The sequence below is a fragment of the Colobus angolensis genome, unplaced genomic scaffold, assembly GCF_000951035.1.
Source record: "Colobus angolensis palliatus isolate OR3802 unplaced genomic scaffold, Cang.pa_1.0 Scaffold140, whole genome shotgun sequence".
Lineage (NCBI taxonomy): Eukaryota > Metazoa > Chordata > Mammalia > Primates > Cercopithecidae > Colobus > Colobus angolensis.
Genome location: NW_012114489.1, coordinates 6016733 through 6024640, shown reverse-complemented (window position 1 = coordinate 6024640; position 7908 = coordinate 6016733).

Below are 7908 nucleotides of genomic sequence, written 5' to 3'. Positions count from 1 at the left end.
GTGTTGTGTGTCTCAGTTCCCCTGGCTAGGAAAAGGGATTCCCTTCCCCCTTGTGCTTCCCAGGTGAGGCGATGCCTCCCCTTGCTTCAGCTCTGGTTGGTCGGGCTGCAGCCGCTGACCAGCACCGATTGTCCGGCACTCCCTAGTGAGATGAACCCAGTACCTCAGTTGAAAATGCAGAAATCACCTGTCTTCTGTGTCGCTCGCGCTGGGAGCTGGAGACTGGAGCTGTTCCTATTCGGCCATCTTGCTCCACCCCCCCTCACTCAATCCTTTTACTCAGGATCAGTTGGTTTCTAGTGGAACTCAAAGTAAGACTATATAATTTCCTTATAGTGAGACATATCAAAGGAATATCATACTACATTATTGAATTTCTACGGTAAACATGAGGGGACATGTTATATGTCAAATAGTGCAAAATACATAAGATAATAAAGACTATCCTAGGTCTATTAACCCAGAAACTGTCTACATGCAAATGATAAAGAGCAAATAGAATATCTGTTGTTACAATGATTACAAACTCTAAAAGCTTCTTTTTAAATTTGATTTTCCATCTTTTACAAATTAATTTCTAGCTTTTTTTCTTTGTTTAAAAGATAAGAGTAGAGTCATTGCTGATATGGGTTTTGTAGGTTACTGTAACTTCTTATCAAAGTTATGGCATTATCAAAATTGTGTGCACCATGACTTGAATATTTACGTCTGTATCAGTTAGTATTTGCTGCATGATAAACCATCCCAAAACTTAGTGGCTTAAAACAAAGAACATTCATTTAGTTTCCAATTCTGCAGGGTATCAATTAAGGCTGGGATCATCTGGTCACTTCTGATTTCGGCTGGGCTTCTTCATAGGTTTGTGTTCTGGCAGATTAGCTGGAGGCTGGAGGGCTAATGGTGCCCTTGGCTGGGAGTACATGTCTCTACTCCATGTCTTCCAGAAGGCTAGTTGAGGCCTGTTATTGTAGCTGTGGCAGGGCTCTAACAGAAAGAGAACAGGCACAAAAGGTTTCTTTGAAGCCTAGGCTTGGAAGCAACACAGTGTCACTTCTACCGTATTCTATGGGTCAAAGCAAGTTAGGAGACCAACGCAGATTCTAGAGATGGGATACTAGGCCACATTTCCTAACGTGAGAAACACTGAAGTCACATTCAAAGGGTGTGCATTCAAGAAGGGGGAAAGAATTGGGTTTCTATTCATAATCTGTTTATACATTTTCAAATTAAAACTAAATGATGATCAATTTAAAACTGAGAAAAAGGAAGCAAAAATATACTTATGTGTTTTTTCAAAGTATTTCTATATTTTATAACAGTTATATATTAGTTATGATGTAATACAACATACTTGTCAAAAAGAAGCATAAATTTAGAATATTTTTTCTGTGGATACTTTTGGAATTACCTAGGGAGGACAGTGTTAGTCACAGTTAAGAAGAAAGAAAGCCTTTGATGTAGAAGGTAATCTCACTTAACTACATGTTATAAATGATCAATGTGCCACCAACCAAATTTGTCAAGAAGAAAATGCCATTTAAAATGACTTCAAATATTTACTATATGTCTGAGGAATTATTTTATTTTAATATCTAAATGTTAACCCCTGGAAAGGAGGCAAATTGTGTGAAAATAGTGACAGATCCTTAATTCTGGTATAGCTCTGCATCGTCTCCAATTACAAGTCCAACTGGCCTATTGCAATAGGAAAGAAAAACATTGATTTTATTCATGTAACTCATTATATCTCTTTTTTCTATTAATGTCGATCACTGAAGTTTGCAGTTCTTCCAATTTCTCAAACATACTCATATATTTTAGACAAAGAATAAAGATCAGTTTAGCTTTGACATTCTGAAACTAGCCACCCTAAATCAAAATTCTACCACTAGGGTAAAAAAATGGAGGTGATAGGATGTTTGTAATAGTAATTTAAGTTTTGCAATGTAGAGATGGTTTCTGGCCTCTTCTTTAATTCTTGTTATGCCCCCAGATAAATTGGTAGATGTTGGAAAATAAATACTTTCTTTAAGTCATAGAGGGTTTCCTGTAAAAATGAACACCACCCTTCCACACACATACACATACACTAGTTGCACATAGAGATCACTCTGTTAGGTTAGGCATTTTGTGGCACATTTATGGTCATTAAATATTTTTCTAGTATGAAATGAACTTCCATATAGAAAAATGGGGAGAAAAATATAGTTGTTGGGCAGGTAGGAAGTCATAATAATAATAGATACCATTTTTGGACCACTATACACAAAGGTCACAAAGCTGAGAAGTGGTAGAACAGAATAGAATACATTTTTTATTTAATCTGTGTTATCTAGAGTAATCAGAGATCTTAGATATTTTTTCTTTATTCCTTAAGAATATAAAAAATTATATGGGAAGAATTAAATCTTGTAATTTGTACAGAGATTTTTTACTTCTTTGATCATTAAGATATGACAAATTTTATGTATATTAAAATTACTATTTTTCAGCTCTCAAATTTTGTAGAAAATACACATATCTTTCCTCTTTGCACTTTTGCTTTTCCTATGCTTCAAACGTCCTCATTTCTCCCCCTTACCTTCTTACTTTAGAAAACAAATCAACACAAAATTCCCAGGATAGCCAAACATTCTCACCAATTGGCAAAAACATGATTAGATATTAGTTTTGAAGATCTGTAAGAGCGTACAGGACAAAATAATCACTAGATAAATGTCTGTATTTTTTACATCTATTCATTATCTTTCTATTTCTCTATATATGAACACGCACATACATATATATATATAGAGAGAGAGGGATTTGCTTTATAACTTTGGACTTAATTCATATTATGATGAAAGTTAAGGTAACAAACCTGTTTTGTTATATTATGTTTACTCAATGATTTTTTAAAGTTTTCTATTAGGCATTTAATTTAAAAGTGAATTGATTTCTGACATCTGTATGTTGTTTAATTTCTCTCTTCCTGGGACTTACAACAAGAGAGAAAAGTCAAGGAAGGAGATTTAGAATGAAGTTATGTAATCTGTTTCTGCCAAAGACAAAGAAAAGTACTTTATGCACATAGATGAGATCGTGTTTCTCTTTTTAATTGTATTTCCTTCTGGCAATGTAAAAATTCAGGAGCATCCTTTGTTCATATGAAAGACTAATGCAAAATCAACAACTTGAACTTGATTCTATCAAATTGCAGAATGCCACTTACGTATTGATAAAGAAAATAACAGTAAAATTACAATTTTCCCCAAATATCTTAGCATCTTAGAGCTTTTACAACTACAAAATAATTCATTTTCTATGAACCTGTAGCAGAAATAGGAAATCTTTCTCTGCATACCTGCAGGTTTTCTATCTAAATAACATCTTTTAGCAATTCTACAGATGACCTCATTTTGAGAAGTGACATGGGAGATTAAACTGTAGGAACTGCAAGCATTCCAAATGATACATATAAGTGTGTGCTGAGTGGCTGAGTGAAAAGGGAAAGGACGCACTGTTTTTGGACATGACTACACCACTACCCACATTGTGACCCCTTTCACTGTAGTGTTTCTATTGGTCAATAGAAAAGCTATTGCTTTGGTAGTTTAAATTCACTAAATATGTAAACATTTCAACAAACTATAAGTCAGGGAAGTCATCAGCATCTTTTGACAATATGATGACAAATGATTGGCTTGTTAATAATTTCATACTGTAAAATACAGCAAGATAAGACCATTAGAGGATTTTACTTTTCTGTTGGTTTGCCAAGACTACTGTGGGACTGAAAAATGAGTAAGAATTAGACCATGATATTCTGTAACTGTGGAACATCAAATAATTTTCCTAGTAATATGTAGACCATTGAATGTCGATATTGCCCCTCATTAAAACTAACGCATAAAATTCGTTAAGTCCTTGGATTATTTGTTTCTTAAAACATAACAGATTCCCCACTCCTTGTAGGATACAAAGATTTCAAACTCCATGTTTGTCTTCATAAACGACTATGGATATATGGAAGGTGGTGTCTGCATCTCCTAAAATTGTATTACGTGTTTGTGGGCTCAGTTGTAAACATGAATGAAGGCATGAACTCTGAACTTGCTTGTAATCTATATAACCAGAACTTTTTTGAGTCTATACCATCCCCTTGTGTTCTGCCCCAGTCCAAGCCCCTCTATCCAGCTTTGCTAGTTAACTATTACTTAGTTTTGTTTTCTAAAATTCTTGATAGGGACAATCAAATGCATGGTTATCTGTAACCAGATTGCTCCTGGAAATAATAAGTTTAGATTATTTTCTCCTCAAAATGTGTCTGCAGAATAACTTATGTAGTAAATGTCATGTCGCTATGTTCAAGTTATTTCGAGCAAGAAGTCTCACCATTTTCATTCATATTCTGTAAATCATTGATTTCCACTTTATGCTGTTCCCAAAGACATGGTTCTGGTTATCTCTACATTGAAGTGCTTCTTGAGGATTTTCCCTCAGAGAGACTCAGTTAATTTTTTTCCAGGAACAATCAAATTCCATTCCCTTTGTTGCTTCAAAAGTATATTTCTGGCCACAATGACACAAGGATACATAACTTGGCAAAGGATTTGAAGTTGCAGTTTGAGTATATAGTGTTGGAAATTCAGAGTTATTTATTTGTTTGTGGAAATAATCCAATATGGATTTGTGTGGGATTCATTTCTAAATCCAGTATTATATGGTTCACAATTACTTTGGAATGTCTTTATTTACCCTTTGTTCACAACTATTATTATTTTTTCCTTGCCGTCTTACATTTTGATTAAATTCTTGCTACTTAAACTGTGGCCCACAGATCAGCACTATCACCATTGCCTGGAAGTCATCAGAAATGTAGAACCTCGGACCTCACCCCAGACACTGAATCAGAATCTGTATTTTTAAAAGACCCTCTCATTGGATGATTCATACACACATTAACGTTTGAAAAGCACTGTTCAAAAATATTTCCTGAAATGAAAAAGAAAATTTCACTTGGTCATCCTAATTTGCAGATAATATACTCACTACTTTTCTCAGGCCTAGACCACCATGGGCAAATACATCTTTGCCTGGATGCTGACTGTTCAAGATGTCTCAAAACACACTGTTTATTTTTTCAGACACTAAATTGAAAATGTACCATTTTCATGAAAATGCTTTTTCTACATTAACATGTGGTATTTTATTTCCTGAGTCAAGAGCTTCACTAATCAATACAGCACACAATACCATTTGGCTATTTAGAGTTAAATTAACTAAAATCTAAATAAAATTTAAAAATCTGTTCCTCAGTCACTCTGGTCACATTTAAATACAGATTCTGTATTGGATAGTGCAGATATTGACCATTTAAATAATCTCAGAAAGTTTTATTGGACAGCAACTGTCTAGAGACTGCCACATTTTAAGTTGGGCTTGAGACTGTCAGTTGCAATTGCTTCCAGATCAGACTGGCAGCTTCAGTGAACCAGAATAACCAGTTGAAAGAGAAAAATCTAGTTAACTTAAGGGGTTATTCCCAGTGCACTTGGTCTATTTCTGAAATATAAAGCTATTTTATGCAAGTTAGGAGTGCAGGAGGAAAGGTAGTAGAAAATGCCCCATCCTCACATTCCTCTACCATTATAAGGACATCACAGCAAGAACATCCTGCTGGAATGGGGACTTGGAATGAAAGCATAGACTCCAGTTCCCAATCAATTACTGAATGTGTGATACCGAGTAAGTCATTTGACCTAAGTATGTGTTTGCTCATCTGTACAATGAGGATATTGTGTTCAGTGGCCCTTAGGGTTCCATCTGTTTCTGTAATTCCCAGTCTGTGTATTAGAAACCTCTAATTCTGCTACCTGAAATCAACCTATAATTATCATGAATATCGTTTAATGAGGGATGTGTATTTGCTCTGCATCAAACACAGGTGCTGGAGTTACAAAGAATTTTCACAAAGCATCTTCTCTCAAATAAATCATTTTATTGAGAGGAATTGTCTGAAAGTAAATTCCCTTATACCTCAGGAGGATCCAGACTGAATCACTGAACTGAAGGAATGGTATGTTAAAACTTCTTTCTATTTTCACTGTTTATTATAAAACAAGTCTTGGAAGAATTTATTATAAGGATTAGTAGTAGTATGCATATATATGAGTGAAATATTGTCAAAAAACTTACTTAGCAAGAAGTATACATACAAATATAGATATCAGAAAGCACACATTTATTAGAAATGCATGTTCATATATTTTTAAAGTTTTAGAGTAGACAGTCATAGAAGTTTGAACAGTACTTGCCTGGAGGAGAGATAGACAGGAAAACAATAATAGTGTGAGAAAACTACTTTAAAATGACTATAGGATTCCATAAGTGCACAAAAGAGAGTATACAACCATGAGTGGGGATCGGGGGCAGGACAGCTTCTTGGAAAATGTGGTTCTTGAATTGAATCATCAAAGTGGAAAGCAAAAGTGATCCAGGCAGAACCAATAGCATGTGTGAAGACACATATGAACTAACCAGCATGAAAAATGTAGGAACTGCAACTGTTTTAATGTGGCTAGCAGTACATTATGCCAGGAAAAGATAAGAGACAAGGACAGAGAGGAGGACATAAGTTATAAGCTATGGACGTAAGCTTATATATCTATACCTATATACATCTATATCTATTTATATATGGCTTTCCAGAATAAAGTTTCCAATTTAATAACAATTTCTCAAAGTATTTCAGCTATAACCCTTTGGCCAAAATTAATTTTTCTTCAAATAGTTCTCTTAAAAATTGGGGTAAGGTAACTTTTAAAAATAATTTTAATGATTGCCAAATTATTATAGAGAAAAAAAGGGAGCATTTTGATAATTTTGCAGGTTTCCATGTTTTATTAAACTAGCTTAAGCTTAGTGCAAACACTGAAGCACTTAAGTAAGACCTTTGAAAGACTCTAAGAATTTTCCAAATGCTTTCAAAGATTTGACCTGTTCTAAGCAGCAGACATTGCTTATCTTTCTAATTTCCAATGTTTAGCGCCGTTCTTATTTTTATTCTTTTTTTATTTTTTTTTCAATCCTGACATTTAGAGAAACATAAATAACATGGGAATATGACTTTGATTTTTCTCAGGAGAAAAAGAAAAATATTATTTTTTTTACAACAAATAGGTGTTTTTTGTTGTTGTTGTTGTTGAGACAGAGTCTCGCTCTGTCGCCCAGGCTGGAGTGCAGTGGCGCGATCTCTGCTCACCGCAAGCTCTGCCTCCCGGGTTCACGCCATTCTCCTGTCTCAGCCTCCAGAGTAGCTGAGACTACAGGCCCCCGCCACCACGCCCGGCTAATTTTTGTTGTTGTTGTTGTTGTTGTTGTTTGTATTTGTAGTAGAGACCGGATTTCACCGTGTTAGCCAGGATGGTCTCGATCTCCTGACCTCGTGATCCGCCAGCCTCGGCCTCCCAAAGTGCTGGGATTACAGGCGTGAGCCACTGCGCCCGGCCAAAAAATACTATTTTTCTGAAACACATGATGCTACTTATAGTCATGGAAATGGTTGAATGTTTATCAAATTGATAAATACCCCAATAAGTATACCAATAAAGTATAACAATTATCCAGCATAATTTTATATATTAATCTAATTACTATAAATGTATTCACAATTACCTCTGATTAATTATAGATGCTATTATTTTTTGCTAGAGTTATTTAATGAAGAAAAATAGGCTCATGCCTGTAATCCCAGAACTTTGGGAGCCGAGGCATGTGGATCACTTGAGGCCAGGAGTTCAAGACCAGCCTGGCTAACATGGCGAAACCCATCTCTACTAAAAATACAAAAATTAGCCAGGCGTGGTGGCGGGCACCTGTAGTCCCAGTTACTTGGGGAGCTGGGGCGGGAGGACAGCTTGAGACCAG